This window comes from Triticum dicoccoides, chromosome 7B, assembly GCF_002162155.2.
Source record: "Triticum dicoccoides isolate Atlit2015 ecotype Zavitan chromosome 7B, WEW_v2.0, whole genome shotgun sequence".
Classification (NCBI taxonomy): Eukaryota; Viridiplantae; Streptophyta; class Magnoliopsida; order Poales; family Poaceae; genus Triticum; species Triticum dicoccoides.
In genome coordinates this window covers 570709014-570728389 of record NC_041393.1, presented here as the reverse complement: position 1 = coordinate 570728389, position 19376 = coordinate 570709014, and positions in this window count along the sequence as shown.

The window sequence follows — 19376 nt, the reverse complement described above, 5'->3', positions numbered from 1 at the left end:
CGAAAATTAGAGATGGAACATACAAATTTGCTTACAACAACACGGAAATACCACATATAGGTAGATATAGTGGACTCATATAGAAAAACTGGTTTAAAGGGTTTTGGATGCACAAGTAGTGATCATACTTAGTGAAAAATGAAGGCTAGCAAAAAGATTGAGAAGCGTCCAACCAAGAAACAAAAAATCTCGTACGCGAGAATCAAGCATAAGTAACACTGAATAATGCACCACAAGTAGGATATAATTTCATTGCATAACTATTGACTTTCGTGCTTGCATAGGGAATCACAAACCTTAACACCAATATTCTTACTAAAGCATAAATACTCATCAACATGACTCACATATCATATCATCATATCTCAAAACCATTACTAAGAACCAAGTTTATTTTGTGCAATGATCTTCAGGAAAGTTTTTATTATGTCCTCCTTGGATATCTATCACTTTGTGACTAATTTCATATGTTGCTTTTAAGAAGCTCAAACACATATAAGTGAAGAACATGAGCATAATATTTCTTTCTCTCAAAATAATCTAAGTGAAGCAAGAGAGAATTTCTAAGAAAATTACTGATATGTCTCCAACGTATCTATAATTTATGAAGTATTCATGCCATTATATTATCATTCTTGGATGTTTTACAATCATTTTATAGCAAATTTATATCAATTTTTGGGACTAACCTATTGACCCAGTGCCCAGTGCTAGTTGCTGTTTTTTGCTTGTTTTTTACATCACAGGAAATCAATATCCGAGTCCAAACACCGCGTAACTTTTTGAAGATTTTTTATGGACCATAAGGAACCCAATGGCCTGAGATGCACCTGGGGGGTTCCCCGAGGGTGGCACAACCCACCAGGGCGTGCCAGGGCCCCCTGGGGCGCCCAGGTGGGTTGTGCCCACCTCGGTGGCCTCCCATACACCTTCTTTGCACTATAAATTCCCAAATATTCCGAAACCATTCGGGGTTAACCTAGATCAGAAGTTCCGCCGGGCGCAAGTCCTATGTATCCACAACATCCAATCTAGACCCCATTCCGGCACCCTGCCGGGGGGATCATCACCGATGGCCATCTTCATCATCCCGCCGGCCAGCACGATGAGGAGGGAGTATTCCACCCTTGGGGCTGAGGGTTTGTATTAGTAGCTATGTGTTTACTCTCTCTCTCTCATGATCTTGAGATGTCACGATCTTTATCTATCGTGGGATTTGTTAATATAGATGGATCATATGATGTTTCTCCCCTCTCTACTCTTGTTGTGATGAATTGAGTCTTTACCCTTTGAAGTTTTCTCTTGTTGGATTGAATGTTCAGATCTGAAAACACATGATGTATGTCTTGTCGTATGAATACTTGAGCTAATAATGGAGTATCATATTGATTCACTTGATATATTTTATGACACTCAACTTGCGGATTCCCGCGGTGACATTGGGGTAATCTATGCATAGGGGTTGATGCACGTTCTTATTATCTTTTCTCCAATATAAACTTTGGGGTCCCCTTGTAGTTCTTTGTGTTGGATTGAGCATTATGAATCTGAAATTGTTTGATACATATCATATAATTAACTCACGGGTACTCACGATGACATTGGGGTATCTAGGTGACATTAGAGTTGGTAGATATGTGTCATATGGTGTTATTTTAGTATGAACTCTTGATTAGTTCGATCGAAAAGAATAGCTTGCTGTTATTTTAGTACGAACTCTAGGATAGATCGATCGGAAAGAATAGCTTTGAGGTGGTTTCGTACCCTACAAACAATTTCTATCTTTTGTTCTCCGCTAATAGAAACTCAGGAGTGATTCTTTGTTGCATTTTGAGGGATAGTCATATGATCCAACTACGTTAGCATTGTTGAGAGATTGCACTTGTGAAAGTATGCACCCTAGGCCTAATTTTCCATCATGGCAATACCGTTTGTGCTCTGTTTTACTATTTACTACCTTGCTGTTTTTATTGTTCACACTACAAAAACTCATATCTACTATCCATACTACACTGTTATCATCATCTCTTCGCCGAAGTAGTGCTCCTATACAATTTTCCATTTTATTGGGTGTGTTGGGGACACAAGAGATTTCTTGTATTTGGTTGCAGGGTCGTCTGAGAGCGACCATCTTCATCCTACACCTCTCATGGATTGATAAACCTTAGGTCACCCACTTTAGGGAAAATTGCTACTGTCCTACAAAACTCTGTGCTTGGAGGCCCAACATGTGTCTGGAAGAATAAAGTTGCGTAGTAGACATCAAGCTCTTTTCTGGCACCATTGCACGGGAGGTGAGTGCTTGAAGGTATATCTTTAGATCTTGCAATTGAATCTTTAAATTTCTTGTTTTATCACTAGTTTTGTTTATAAAAAGAGAACTACAAAAAAATGGAATTGAGGTTGCATCGTATTATTGATCATCTTTATAATATCTTTCTTGAAAATGATGGATCGGAAAGTTGTGCTCAATTCTTAGAAGAAGAATGCTATAAAATGTTTGGCATAGAATCTTTGAATGATGAGCATGATTTCAATGTTGTTAGCATGAACTCTTTGAATATCCATGATGCTAATGATATGCAAAGCCACAAGCTTGGGGATGCTATGTTTGATGAAGATGATGTTTTTAGTCCCCCAAGATTTGATGTGCAAATTTGTTATAATGATTGCATGCCTCCTATTTATGATGATTATATTGATGAAGGTGGATTCAGAGAGGTCATGACATTATTTAATGATGAATCCACCATTTTGGATGAGGCTTCAATAGACTATGAGAATAAGGTCGCTATCTATGATGATTATGGTGATGACATGTATGCTATATTGAATATTTATAACCATGAAACTTGTCATCATGATTTTAATTTTCACTCTCATGATAGTTATTTCGTTGAGTTTGCTCCCACTACTATTGATGAGTAGAAATTTGCTTATATGGAGAGTAATAAGTTTTCTATGCTTATGTTTACTGAAAAGAATGCTTTATGTGATAGCTATATTGTTGAATTCATTCATGATGCTACTGAAAATTATTGTGGGAGAGGAACATGTGCTTCTACATATTGCAATTATTGCAAGTTTCCTCTCTTTATGTTGAAAAGTTTTACCTTGCATTGCCAGCCCAGAGATCAAGTCTTCTGGCAACACACAACAACATGGTACAGAAAACAACAACTTTATTGATGCTAGCGGAAACATAAGTTGGATATGACATCAAGTCGCGAGGCCAAGCAGCACACTCGATGTTGCTGAAGAGTATGTATATTATTTAATGAACATGAGGGGGCCTCGATCACATGAAGTACGTGGCAGCGGAATGACGACGAAGTGGAACTCCATAGCATAGGGACACCGATGTGGACACGATCTAGACGCGGGAAGCTCTCTGATCCAATATGAGTTGCCTAAAATCTGGCACGACACGCCAGGTCAGTACATTGAATGTACTTGCAAGCTCACAACAAACATAAGCATGATGGCAAACAATATCTTGACAATTATTCAGATTAATGCAATGCGATTGATGCTACTAATGCGGTGAAATCAACTTGTGCACCAAGTCCCTCGGACTCTCTTACGAGACGGGTTACCTCGTAACCGAACAGTGATCATACCCATATCACAAATGAAGTCAACACTTTGATGCCAAATATGATCATCTCATGATTCCACAAATCATCACATAACCAGTGCCCACAACAAATCTTTAGTGTGCAAGATTACTTATTAATGTTGATCCATGGTGTGACTTACTCACGAGTTGTGTCCGTAACCAAGGATGCGGCTATCGATAGAATAAATACACTCTGCAGAGGTAGCACACTTTACCCACACCATGGAACCCATGGCCTCGGCATCCCATTCAGGTGGACCACTTTCGATGAAACCTCCGATTGCCATGACACTCTCCCGGCCACTCCGACCAACTCCCCTCTGGGCTAAGTCATGGGTGGCCCCGTGCCTACCAAAGGCATCAACGGCCACCGTCGTGGCAAAAACGGTCCCAAACAGGGACAAGATACCATAACAACAAATAGGCACACAAGGTTATGTCTGCTTACCGGGCTAGTGTACAGCACGCCCATAACCTTCCCTCATTGGAGGCACCGGCGAGAGGCATGACAATAGACCGAATCAAGACCTCCCCATAAAGGTAAATGTTGTCGCACTGGGAAAAACTCGATTCAGTGGCACCATGACTCGATCAATGTTACATTCAAGTTGGATTAATATCAGGTTTAACTTGAAATAAAATAACTTAAATCATCAGATGCCATGATCATGCAACTATTCGACATGCAAAGCATACCACTCAACGTGAACGGATCAACATCATCAAAATGATCTACTTGCACTAGTCATCATTAAACCTTACGGTTTCTACTTTACTGGTTTATATCATTCATTATTTTAATTACCTCATAATATATATAAAAATCCATTTATCAAGAAGAAACTATCATTATTCATAAAAGCATATTCACTTTAATAAAAATTTCTTCTACTGACTAAAACTAGTTCATGCATTCAACCAGTACCTTAACCAAGCATTTGAAGCATGACAAAATAACTAGCACCAAGCAACATTTATTTAAATAATTAAATGCATGAAAATAACTAATATTCAAGTTGGAAAAATCATAGATATTTAAATGACACCATCCAAATGTTGATGTGGCTTTCCTTAGTGCAGAGGAGGTTCACACACCTCCTGGTTATCTTCAAGACAAGCTTCTCCCTCCGAAAATATTAAAAACAGCAAAACAAAATATCAAGAACCACTCTAAAAATCACTGGAAACTCTAGACAGCAAGGAGAAATATCCATTTTGGTGTGCTGCTAGTTCTCTTCAGAACAAACACAATGCAAAAAGAATCAACTCATTTGGACTTATAGTTTAAAAGCTACAGCTGGTCAAAGTTTAGGTCAAATATTTGAATTAATTTGAATTAAACAGAAAACCAGGGGGTGACGTCGATGATGTATTCTCAGAATATGCCTCCACTCGTACCGTTTCAGGCGCGAGTGGGGAGGCTGACAGTGGGCCCTGCTGGTCAGGAGAGGGGGAAAGAAACCGAGTGACGTCAGCGCTTCGCCGGAGCTCACGCCGGCGAGGAGGGGTCCTTGGGCGAATCCAGAGGGATAGAAAGAGAGAGGGGGTCAAGGCGCACATGCATGTACTCGTGGCTTGCTGGGAGAGGGCCGGCGCAGCTCCCAACCAAGCTCGCAAGTGGTGGATGCGGCCGGGTTTCGTCGGAGAAGAGGAAGACGATGGAAAGGGGCGGTTCCAGGGGCTCCAACGCATCCAGACGACACCAATGGACCTCCAACGAGTCGCCTGAGGGATGGATTGAGCTCGAGGGGCACTGAAGTGAGACAGAGGGGTTGCAGGGATCACTGACGAGCTCGGGTCGGGGACGACGGCCAGAGGCCTGCCCGGCCGAGCTGCGGCTATGCTATGGGGTTGTGGAGGTTGAGTGGTTGGTTTGGAGTGCTCGGAGCGGTGGGAGGGGCTCGTATTTATAGCCGGAGGGGGAGAGGGGTACATGGATCCATAAGAGCTCTCTGGAAGCCCGCGAGCGATGACGAACGGTGCCAGCAAGGGCTGGAGGTGCTCAGGGTTCACGTGGGAGCTGTGCTGCTTGCGGACGAGCACATGAAGCAGAGGAGGAAGAAGACAGAGGCACGGGGCGCACTGTGGATTTTAGCCGCGTCATGCCCGTGTCCTCGCGGCGTCTCCAGCATTGGCGAGCGCTAGGGAGGGGTCAAGGGTGATGAGACAAAGATGGTGGCACGGTGCGGCAGTCAACGACGAGCTCTCGATCAATCACGCCCGAAACAGACGCACGGGTGCAGCGCAAAGCGTGTTGGGCGCGTTGCCAGGGCCGTGTCTTCACGCGGTTACCACCCTAGCATGGTCAAGACGATGCCCACGTGATGCCAAACCATGTCTGGGGAGTTGTTCATGTAGTGTTAGGTCTAGGAAGGGTGATGGCACACTACTAGGCCGACCAGATGAGACTTAAGCTTGTTGGCAAGTTTCTGGTCAGAAACTTGGTCGCCAAGTTTGGAGGGCTTCTAGAAGGTGATTAGGGCTGATCTCTTAGGGCTAATCTTTGTTTAAGAGGGTAATGAGGCTCAAGAAAAATCAGCTCCATTGGATCAAGGAAAAATACACTTGCTGCGCAAAGTGCATTTTGAGGCCAAAAGAGAAATGATTTTCTGTAGCAAGAATATTCCAAAATGTCATGCAATATTTTTGCTCAAGAAGGTGGGCCAAGGTCAAATAATATTTGGGAATTTTCTCAGGATTTTGGGAGCAATAAAAATGAGGGTTGCTTTGGAGCACAAGTTTTTGAACTGAGTTTCAGAGAAGAATTTGAATATTTTTCTTTTATGAAAAATATTCCTTGGGTCATTTTGGTATTTTTCAGAGAAATAATGTTGAACGAGAGATAGATGGATCACTTGGGTGAAAATCAAGGACATGCCCAAGTGTTAAGTCCATTTGAATTGATTCCAAAAACCCAAATTCAAAGCAAAGGCAAAAGAAGTCTGAAAAAAGAGAGAATGCAAAATCCAGGCCGTCACAGTCTCTGCAATGCCTCGCCCAGAATATAGGCCATGGGCACCATAGGTGGCGCCCCACAGTGCACCACAGCAATCGTTGGAGGAGGCATCGAAGGCATGACGGTAGCGGACGAACCGACAACTGGTGGAGCACCGGTCGGGGCAGCCAAGCTCGAGGGAGGGGGCAGCGCTGCAGGTTGCGGGGGAACGGGTGCGCCCTTGCTCTTCAGGCGCCCAGGGCAGCCGCGCTCGAGGTGGCCCAGCCGTTTTCAGGTGTAGCAAGTTATAGGATCCTGGCATTCAAAAACCTTGTGTCTTGAGCCCAGGCAGCGGTAGCACGCATTGCCAAAGCGCCTCTTGAATGCATCCTCAGCCGCAGACGAGGCATGGCGATCATGGCGCGGATCTTTTGGATACTGGGAGGCCTCGCGTTCCTGACGCCACGCCAGCTTATAGGCGCGCCGAGAGGCGACCTTAGTCCACCTTGCAGCATCCCCCACCCTCATTAGATGCCACAGTAGGGGGTGGAGGCGAGGGGTGAATCGCCGGAGCAGCCAGAGAGGACACAGATGCAGTGCCTGCTACAGATGTGCCAGAGAGTGGCCTCGGGCGAGGCGGTGGCAGACCGGGCATAAGAAAATCCCCGTAGCCAGGGGAAACCACGATCGACTGGAGCCGCGGCCTGGCAGAAGCAGCCACCATCGACGCCCATGATTGGGAGGGAGGCACTGCAGCAGATGGCTGAGCGGCTGGCAGCGAGCAAGAAAGGGGAAGGGCGGAGTAACTTACCTAGATCTCGGCAGATTCCAACTCACGCAAGGCCACACATGAGAAGATCCGCCCGGAGACCTGGTCAACCAGGCAGGGAGTAGAGCCCCCCCCGCATCCAGCAAGGCCACAAAGGGCAGCACGTGGCCGGAAACACCATCAATGAAGGCTAACAGGGCTCTGAGAGCCACGGTGGTTGGGGTCGCTGGGGGGAGGGTGGAAGCGGCTCCGCCCGAGCGAGAGCCATGGTGTCCTCTTTCATCTTTTTTAATGCCATAGATTCGTATGCCCCTTACTGTTCGTCTGTGTTTCGTCTACCTTTCGTTTTGTCTGTCGCGTTTTGTCTTTTTTAATACCATAGATTCGTATGTCCCTTCCTGTTCATTTCTACACATCTAGGGCACTATTTTTGCAATAAGAATCGTTTATTTACAAATAATAATATGAACCTTCGTTGCGGGACTCATCATCGACCTCCTCGCGTAGGCCTTAACGCCTGGTGAAACATCACCTCCGCATGCTTCATCGTCGGCCCACTCATTCCATCATCATCGCCCGACGGACCTTCACTGTCGCGGGTCTCATCGTCGACCTCATCAGCCAGCGGACCTGATCCATCATGGGCCTCATCGTTGGCCTCTTCACACCGGCCTCATCACCTCGCGGGCCTTCGCTGCTACAGGCTTCATCGTCCTTCAGAGAAATCTACCATATACAGATCATCTCTTTGATAACCTTTGAAGACTTGAGATTTGTCAGAAGCCATTAGCACAAGACATTGATATTTTCCAAATATCACAATCATACCAAGATAACAAAGCATTGAGACATACATTAGGTTGTATCCAAGGGATTCAATAAGCATCACTTTATCCATGTGTTGATCCTTTGAGATAGCAACCGTAGCTAGACCCAATACCTTGCTTTTACCAGAGTCAGCAAATGTGATATGGCTTTTTGTAGATGGTCGAAGAGTAGAGTCCATGAGAAGATTTTGATCACCAGTCATTTGGTTAGTGCATCCACTATCCATGATCCATTCAACAACTTCTGGAGTTGTACCATATAGAGTAGTTAGTAGGATAGTCTTCACCAAGAGTGTTGTGAAGAACAAACATGTATCGATAGAGACGTTCATCATAGGTAAGCATAGTTGAGTATATGGTAAGACGATCATCAAGAAAACCATGGGCGAAATAAATGGTAAGACCATTTTTGACATTTTACCTTGCACCCAACAAGATTTTCCAGGTCCCCAGCATTGTCTACAGAAATCAATAATTTTCAGCTAGAGACCTGACCCTGCAAGAGAAGTTAATTCTTCTTAAACACCCACATCTAGAGGGGTGTCTTGGAAGCAATGAGTCTAAGTGTAGCATCTGTGAATTTTGTCTTTGAAGCCCTAGCAAATATCCTTTTTGGGATAATTAGATTTATGCCCCTAGTTGTGTCCCACTCGTCTGTTTTACCCCTAATTCCCAAAAGTCACCGATTCTGTCCAAGTCACTTTGCTCCTCTGATGCTTTTGCCCTTTGACCGTTTGACCATCAGTTTGAAAACTTCATAACTAATTCATACTAAATCAAAACAATGCAAATAAGATACCAAAATGTTCAGAAAAACATCACCTATATGTCGGTGTCATTTGCATTCATGAAAAAGTGTTGAAAAGTGCACATATGAGTTTTAGCTCTTTTGATACCACCATGAATAGTAAACTCTAAAAAGTTTTAAAAAATCAAAAAAAAATTGGTGGCAAAGAATGACAATTGTTTTAAGTGCCTGCCAAGTTTCATCAGGGAATAACATTCTTGGGTGCCGCGGCAAAAAAAAACAATCAGCTCTCCAAAATAGATTATTTTTTTCCCACGACTTCCATGAATGTCGTTCCCTAATGAAAATTGGCAAGCACTTAGAACATTTGTCGTTCTTTGCCACCATATTTTTTTGAATTTTTTTAGAGTTTACTATTCATGGTGGTATCAAAAGAGCTAAAACTCAGATGTGCACGTTTAAACACTTTTTTCATGAATGCAAATGAGACTGACATATAGGTGATGTTTTTCTGAACATTTTGGTATCTTATTTGCATTTTTTTGATTTAGTATGAATTAGTTATGAAGTTTTCAAACTGACGGTCAAACGGTCAAAGGGCAAAAGCATAAGAGGAGCAAAGTGACTTGGACAAAACCGGTGACTTTTGGGAATTAGGGGTAAAACAGACGAGTGGGACACAACTAGGGGCATAAATCTAATTATCCCAATAGTTTTTTAGGAGGTGAATAGTACTCAAACGAATAAGTAGAAAAGTTATTCGATTTGTGAACATAGTGGTTCGGAGTGACATGCTCATATTCATGAGCCTGATGATAGTTTCCCTGCAAAACATTGGCGTTAGGTTGACCATATGAGGTCCTCTGTTTGTATTAAGCCTCTGGTATGGGGTTTGTCTTCCTCCCGGGTGGTGTCATGATGACATTCACGTGAAGTTCCTCAAGGCGACTTTTGGGAACCCAGATCTTCTTCATAGGGGTCCCATTCCTATAGTTAGTTCCAATACACCTAGCAAACACTTCACCATTTTTGTTCTTGAACAACTTATAGTTATAGTCAAATGACTCATCAATTATGATAGGATTAGCACAACTGAAACCAGATAAGGTGGTTGGATCCATTAAAGGGCCCTTTGCAGCAACCCATGTGGTGTTGGCGTACTACTCAAGCTTCTAGTAGGAGCCATCAACATTCATGTTCCCCTCGAAACTGGCACCCTCTTTACTAGGTTTATGGTTCGAAATCTACTTCTTGAGGACATCGTGCAGAGTTTGATGCCTTTTGAGGCTTTTGTACATGCCTGTTTCAAGCAATGTCTTCAACCTGGCATTCTCATCACCAATAGTAGTGGCATCCTTAGAAGAGGGGTTAGTTACCACATCAGCAGTTGAAGATATTGCAACTTCAGGAGCATTTGAATATTCAGCAGTTGAGATGGCATTGCGACGCTCAAGACATTTTAAGCAAAGTGGCACAAACTCTTCCTGAGTGGAACTGATCTGTTGAGCGAGTAGTGAATCATTCCTTTCGGAGATCTTCATGAGACGCTCTCAGTTTTTCTAGATCTTGCTTCCTTTGAAGATAATCATAGGAAAGCTTCTCAAGATCAACTGAGAGGGTTTCATGACAACTTTCAAGTTGCTCATACTTAACTCGAAGATTTATTATACCTTTGATTAAGGACTGAGTTTGATTCATTTCCTCGTCCAACAGGTCATTGCTTTTGTCTAACATTTTTTGAATCTTTTCCATAATAGTTTGTTGCTTAGTTGCAATTTTAGCAAGAGTTTTATAGCTGGGTTTGGATTCACATTCAGAGCCATCTTCACTAGAGATTTGAAAGTAACCATCACGTGAGTTTACCTTAGCATCTCGTGCCATGAAGCAGTAGTTAGGAGAAGATTCTTCATCATCATTGGCTTTAGCGTCAGCGGAGTGACCATCGTCTTCAGTGCTGAAGATGGGCTTGGCGACGAATGCCAAAGCTAGAGCCAGACTTGCAATGCCTGAATCAGGCTCCTCCTCGGACTCCACCTCCGCCTCCTCAGAAGTAGACTCCTCCTTGAATCCATTTCCTTACCAATGAAAGCACGAGCCTTACCAGATGAGCTCTGCTTGTGAGATGAAGACTTTGAGGATTTCTTCTTCTTTTCGTCAAAGTCATATTCCTTGCTCTTCTTATTTTTCTTGTCTTTCTTTTCCCATTAAGGACATTCGGATATGTAATGGCCTAGTTTCTTGCATTTGTGGCAGGTTCTCTTCTTGTAGTAATGAGTGGAAGCCTCAACATTCTTGGAGCTGGATTTTGAAGACTTTCCAAAGCGATTCTTCTTGGAGAACTTTTGGAATTTTCTCACAAGCATTGCAAGCTAATTGCCAAGATCTTCAGGATACCAGAACTACAGTCAGAGTCTTTAGATGAGGAAACAACGTTTGCCTTCAAAGCACGGGATTGGCCATAGTTAGGACAATAGATATCTCTCTTCTCAGATAACTGGAACTCATGTGTATTGAGCCTCTCAAGTATGTCAGACGGGTCAAGATACTTGAAGACAGAACATTCATGGATCATCAGCGATAGGGTTTCAAATGAGATGTCAAGTGATCTCAATAGCTTCTTCACCACTTCATGTTTAGTGATCTCAGTGGCGCCAAGTGCACGAAGCTCATTTGTGATATTAGTAAGATGGTCGAAAGTGAGCTGGACATTCTCATTGTTAAGCCTCTTGAAGCAGATGAAGAGATTGTGAAGCACATCGATTCTTGAGTCTCTCTAAGTTAAGACACCTTCGTTGACCTTGGACATCCAGTCCCAGACTAGCTTCGCAGATTCCAATTCACTCACACAGCCATATTGCCCTTTGGTCAGATGACCACAAATGATGTTATTTGTCATTGAGTCCAATTGTGTGAACCTCTTGACATCAGCAGCGAAGTGACCTTTACCGACTTTGGGAACACCAGTCTTGACGACATACCAAAGGTCATTGTCAATGGCTCCAAGATGCATGCGCATCTTATTCTTCCAGTAGGGGTAATCAGTACCATCGAAGACGGGGCATGCATCGGAGTGATACGTCTCCATCTTATCTACTTTTCCAAACTTTTTTGCCCTTGTTTTGGACTCTAATTTGCATGATTCAAATGGAACTAACTCGGACTGACGCTGTTTTTAGCAGAATTACCTTGGTGTTATTTTTGTGTAGAAATAGAATTTCTCGGAATGACCCGAAAATCTACGGAGAATATTTTTGGTATAAAAAAGTATTGTCGAAAGAATCAACCAAGGGGGGCCCACCTGCTGTCCACAAAGAAGATCACTTGCGTTGTATAGTTTAATTTACATGGTATGAAAAAGGAACTTGGTTGTACAACTTAAAACGTAAATTGAGAAGGACAAACTTTTGTTTATGAACTACATAATAAACTTTAAACATGCAATTTGATGCAAACACCAAAAATAAACAGCTGTTGTAGTCATGCCTAACCAAATATACACAATAAAGTTTGAAGGCTTGAGAAGGACAAACTTACATTATTGGTGAAGACGGGCTCTATAAAGCCCTTGTCCATGCTGATGGGGGACAATTCAAGAACTTTACCACATAATCTTCTTCATAAGCATTACCTTTATTCTACATTTTGTTAAGAGTAAATATAGATGTGATAATATAAGAAAAAAAGGAGAATATTTAAGATAAGATGAAGAGTGATGCTACATAACCAAGTAGCTACAAATGTAAGTACAGCGATACACGCAAAAGGTACGACCAAGAGCAATGCAGAGCTAAACTTCTTCAGTACCATCGGTGTTATCCAACCTTATGGTAAGAGTAAATATAGATCTGATATGTAGAAAATGGAGGAGAAAGGAAAATAAGATGCAGAGTGATGGTACATGAACAACTACCTGTCAATATAAGCACACTGATAAAGAACAGCAGGTACTTACAAGAACAATGCAGAGCTAAAAAATTCATTGGCATTGGATATATTCTACACTAATGTAACCATTCATACAAATCAGATAATTTGGAGCGAACAATTGATAAGCAAGCTATCATGCATACTGCTGTCACATAATGAACCAGGTATGTATGCAAGTACAGTGATACAGGAGAACATGTACTAACAAGAGCAAAGCAGCGGGCAACATATTTGCAATATCATGTCATTCTTTTCAAACCGGAATTCTTCTTCAAGCAGATTTCCTGCAAAAAAGATCCGTAAGGCACATGCGGAAAATTAGAAGTTCAAATTTTCATGTGATATCTTAGACAGTACCTCATCCTAGGAACAAGACTAGTGAATAACAAGGTTTTTCCATTCAATGTCTTCTAAATTTAGCATAGGAGACTTCACCGGAAATTCATTTATAGACTTGCCATGAAAGTGTGATTTCCACAGGTAACACCAATACTGCTGCAATGCTTCCTTGAAAAGTGCAAGCAAGCTTTGCTTGTCATGACTATCCAGATTGACCCTCGCCTACTTACAACAATGTAATGTAAATCATTGATGTGTTCAATCAGCAGAAAACAGGAAAATAATCACCATGAATAATAGCACTTACACATAAGTGGGACAGGAAGATGTGAAAATTGTGTTTGTCTTCACTATAATCTTCCCATGATGGGAATATATGCACGTAGTCCCTAACAACATTGAAAGCAATGTCTTTTAAACTGGGAATAACTGGAATGGGGTTCCAGTCTGCAGGAATTGACCGTCTCTGCAGTTGGTATAGGTCTTCGGCCGGTGGACTTGCTGTACTTTTTGCTGGAGTGGGATTTTTCTATGGTACGGCTGGTGCTATGGCAACTGAAATCGGCATACCTTTTCCTGGAGTGCAGGTCCTATGTGGAGGGGCTAGTGCTGTGGCCAGTGAAGTATGGGTACAGTCTGCTGGAGTAGGTCCTATGTTTTGTGTCACTGGTTGTATAGCCAATATAAGTGGGGTGATGTATGATTTCTCCAGCACCACCAAGTTTTTCAAGGACTTTGCTGGTGCTCCTTCAGGTTCGGCAATCACCCTTTTCCTTTTTGATGTCTAATGCACAAGAACATCATTTGAGTGAAAAAACATGGTATGATGACAGATGGAATATGTATTGATAATGGATGGGCATGTCATCTCAACATATATGATGAGTAAACTAAGCAGATGGCGGTGCAACAAAGTAGAAGAAATGCAAGACAAAATATGCAAGATACATGCAATTAATAAAACCTTGCCAAATTAGAACAGGCACCTTGATGGGTGAACAGGACAGGCCATCTGCCTTTGACTCCTCGAGGTTAGAATACTCATTAAGATCATATTCTGAAAAAGAATCAACAGGTGGGGAGCATATCAGTTTCATTGCATCCAGAATGGCACTCAATTCCTTGGTGCCAATTTTGTAAGTCATTGCAGTGTTTAGCTTCAAGAGTGGACTGCTGCTAGTGCAAAACAAAGTAGCTACACAGATCATAATGTAGATATAACGGGAAAACCATAAGCATCATAGTATAAAATCAGCAAAGTGGAACTTGCTGGAATATATCTGCTAGTATTACCGGTACAGCTAGAAAGGCTTCGGATACCATCTCTTTTCAACTTAAGGTGCAGTACTGTTAATATCAGTGTAACTCTCAATGGCGACACAGCTCCCCGCATTTCCTTGCCATTCTTCTAGGATTCAAGTGGGCAGGCCACTATAAATCCTATTCCAATGTTTACAAAATCCTACAAATCAAAGAGGCCCAAAGAGTTCAAAGTGTCCATCACAACCGACCGTATAGACCACTGCACTGCAAATGTCCCTGCTCATCTTCACTACAAGGAACATAATGTACTACTATCATACTCCCTCCATTCCAAAATATAAGTCTTTGTAGAGATTTCCACTATGGATCACATACAGATGTATACAGATACATTTTAGAGTGTAGATTCACTCATTTTGCTCCATATGTAGTCCATGGTGGAATCTATACAAAGACTTGTATTTAGGAACGTAGAGAGTACTTATTAAAGAAGAATGGAAGAGGAACATGGTAAAGAAGAGCAAGCAGATTTTGGATAACAAAATGTTCGTTGCACAGTGCCCACACATGATGAACCAGAGCGCATTAAGAATGCAACTCGCTGCTGTCTCTCTATATGTGGTGAATGTGCTTTTTGAAAGTAAACTAGGAACATTAGCTAACCAATTACACATTATCTGTTTTAGTAATATCAGCATCATATCAGATTTGTATTTGAGCAACAAGTTTGGAATTATGAGTGGCACATTGTTTAGCTTGATGGATTCAGGAGCTGTGCTAAGAAGGTACGATGATGGTACTGAATATAAAGGCATGTTTGCATGAAAGTCGCGTGACTTTTGTCATTTGGGTCAATCGACCATTTCAGGCGATTGGATGAAGATCCTACATCTCCTAACCCTTCTTCTTCCTCGTCTCTGATTCTTCCCATATAGAACACCGCACGGGCCTGATACGTCCATTTTGCATCATGCTTTCATATTGATATTTATTGCATTATGGGCTGTTATTACATGATATATCACAATACTTATGCCTATTCTCTCTTATTTTACAAGGTTTACATGAAGAGGGAGAATGCCGGCAGCTAGGATTCTGGGCTGGAAAAGGAGCAAATATTAGAGACCTATTCTACACAACTCCAAAAGTCCTGAAACTCCACGAACGTCATTTTTGGAATTAATAAAAAATATTGGAGAAGGAATCAACGTCAGGGGTCCCACACCCTGTCCACGAGGGTGCCCCCCCTAGGGCATGCCCCTCTGCCTCGTGGGCCCCCTGGCAGCCCTCCGGTGTCCATCTTCTGCTATATGAAGTCTTTTACCCTGGAAAAAATCATAGGAAAGCTTACGGGACGAAATTCCGCCGCCACGAGGAGGAACCTTGGTGGAACCAATCTAGGGCTCCGGTGGAGCTGTTCTGCCGGGGAAACTTCCCTCCGGGAGGGGGAAATCATCACCATCGTCATCACCAATGATCCTCTTATAGGGAGGGGGTCAATCTCCATCAACATCTTCATCAGCACCATCTCCTCTCAAATCCTAGTTCATCTCTTGTATCCAATCTTTGTACCAAAACCTAAGATTGGTACCTGGGGGTTGCTAGTAGTGTTGATTACTCCTTGTAGTTGATGCTAGTTGGTTTATTTGGTGGAAGATCATATGTTCAGATCCTTAATGCATATTAATACCCCTCTGATTATGAACATGAATATGCTTTGCGAGTAGTTATGTTTGTTCCTGAGGACATGGGAGAAGTCTTGCTATTAGTAGTCATGTGAATTTGGTATTCGTTCGATATTTTGATGTGATGTATGTTGTCTCTCCTCTAGTGGTGTTGTGTGAACGTCGACTACATGACACTTCACCATTATTTGGGCCTAGAGGAAGGCATTGGGAAGTAATATGTACATGATAGGTTGCTAGAGTGACAGAAGCTTAAACCCTAGTTTATGAGTTGCTTCGTAAGGAGCTGATTTGGATCCATATGTTTCATGCTATGGTTAGGTTTACCTTAATATTTCTTTTGTAGTTGCGGATACTTGCAATAGGGGTTAATCATAAGTGGGATGCTTGTCCAAGAAAGAGCAGTACCCAAGCACCAGTCCACCCACATACCAAATTATCAAAGTAACGAACGTGAATCATATGAGCGTGATGAAAACTAGCTTGACGATAATTCCCATGTGTCCTCGAGAGCGCTTTTCTCATATAAGAACTTGTCGAGGCTTGTCCATTGCTACAAAAAGGATTGGGCCATATTGATGCACCTTATTTACTTTCATTGCTTGTTACCCGTTACAAATTACCTTATCACAAAACTATTTGTTACCGATAATTTTAGTGCTTGCAGAGAATACCTTACTGAAAACCGCTTGTCATTTCCTTCTGCTCCTCGTTGGCTTTGACACTCTTACTTATTGAATGGACTGCGATAGGTCCCCTACACTTGTGGGTCATCAAGAATCTTTTCTGTTGCCATTGTCGGGGAGTGAAGCGCCTTTGGTAAGTGGAACTTGGTAAGGAAACATTTATATAGTGTGCTGAAATTTACTGTTACTTGTTACTATGGAAACTAATACTTTAAGGGGCTTGTTCGGGGTATCTTCACCCCGACCAGTAGAGAAAAGATTTGCTCCTCAACCTACTGAACCTATTGAAAATATTTCCTTTTAAATTCCTTCGGGTATGGTAGAGAATCTGCTAGCTAATCCCTTTGTAGGAGATGGAACATTGCATCCCGATTTACACCTAATCTATGTGGATGAAGTTTGTGAATTATTTAAGCTTGCAGGTATGCCCGATGATGTTATCAAGAAGAAGGTCTTTCCTTTATCTTTGAACGGAGATGCATTGACATGGTATCGGCTATGTGATGATATGGGATCCTGGGACTATAAACGATTGAAATTGGAATTTCATCAGAAGTTTTATCTTATGCATCTTGTTCATCGTGATCGTAATTACATATATAATTTCTGGCCTCGCGAAGGAGAAAGCATCGCTCAAGCTTGGGGGAGGCTTAAGTCAATGTTATATTCATGCCCCAATCATGAGCTCTCAAGAGAAATGATTATTCAAAAAAATTATGCTAGGCTTTCTCTCAACAATCGCACCATGCTTGATACTTCTTGTGCTGGGTCTTTTATGATGAAGACTATTGAATTCAAATGGGATTTATTGGACAGAATTAAACGCAACTCTGAAGATTGGGATTCCGATGATGGTAAGGAGACAGGTATGACACCTAAGTTTGATTGTGTTAAATCTTTTATGGATACCGATGCTTTTCATGGATTTAGCACTAAATATGGACTTGACTCTGAGATAGTAGCTTCTTTCTATGAATCATTTTCTACTCATGTTGATCTCCCTAAGGAGAAATGGTTTAAATATAATCCTCCCACTGAAGTAAAAGTAGTTGCACCTATTACATTTGAAGAAAAGGCTATCACTTATAATGATCCTATTGTCCCTGCTACTTATATTGAGAAACCCCCTTTCCCTGTTAGGATAAAAGATCAGGCTAAAGCTTCAATTATGGTTCGTAAGAGTACTACTAAAACACCTACACCACCTAAGCAAATTAAAGTTGAACCTAATATTGTTGTGGTTAAAGATCTCTTGGCTGATAATATAGATGGGCATGTTATTTACTTCTGTGATGAAGCCGCTAGAATTGCTAGACCCGATTCTAAGAATAAACATAGACCTGTTGTAGGCATGCCTGTTATTTCTGTTAAAATAGGAGATCATTGTTATCATGGCTTATGTGATATGGGTGCTAGTGCCAGTGCAATACCTTATTCCTTATATGAAGAAATTATGCATGATATTGCACCTGCTGAGGTAGAAGAAATTGATGTTACAATTAAGCTTGCCAATAGAGATACTATTTCACCAATTGGGATTGTTAGAGATGTTGAAGTCTTGTGTGGGAAAGTTAAATATCCTGCTGATTTTCTTGTTCTTGGTTCCCCACAAGATGTCTTTTGTCCCATTATATTTGGTAGACCCTTCTTGAATACTGTCAATGCTAAGATAAACTGCGAAAAATATATTGTTATGATGGTTTGGATGATATGACTCATGAGTTTAATTTTGCTAAATTTCGTAGACAACCCCATGATAAAGAATTGCCAAGTAAGGTGAAATTATTGGTCTTGCTTCTATTGCCGTGCCTCCTAATGATCCTTTAGAACATTATTTGCTAGACCATGAAAATGATATGTTCATGAATGAAAGAAGGGAAATAGATGAAGTATTCTTTAAACATGGACCTATTTTAAAAGACAAATTGCCTGTTGAAATCCTTGGGGATCCTCCTCCACCCAAGGGTGATCCCGTTTTTGAGCTAACAACCCTTAAATATGCTTATCTTGATGAAAAGAAAATATATCTTGTTATTATTAGTGCTAACCTTTCAGAGCAGGAAGAGGAGAGATTATTGAAAATTCTGAAGAAGCACCGTGCTGCTATTGGATATACTCTTGATGATCTTAAGGGCAATAGTCCCACTCTATGTCAACACAATATAAAATTGGAGAAAGACGCCAAACCAGTCATTGATCACCAACGATGGTTAAATCCTAAGATGAAAGAAGTGGTAAGAAAGGAAATACTAAAACTCCTTGAGGCAGGTATAACTTATCCCGTTGCTGATAGTCAGTGGGTAAGTCCTATCCATTTTGTCCCTAAGAAGGGAGGTATTACTATTGTTCCTAATGACAAAGATGAATTGAATCCGCAAAGAATTATTACAGGTTATAGGATGGTAATTGATTTCCACAAATTAAATAAAGCTACTAAAAAAGATCATTACGCTTTACCTTTTATTGATCAAATGCTAGAAAGACTATCCAAACATACACATTTTTGCTTTCTAGGTGGTTACTCTCGTTTCTCTCAAATACCTGTGTCAGTAGAGGATCAAGAAAAGACCACTTTTAC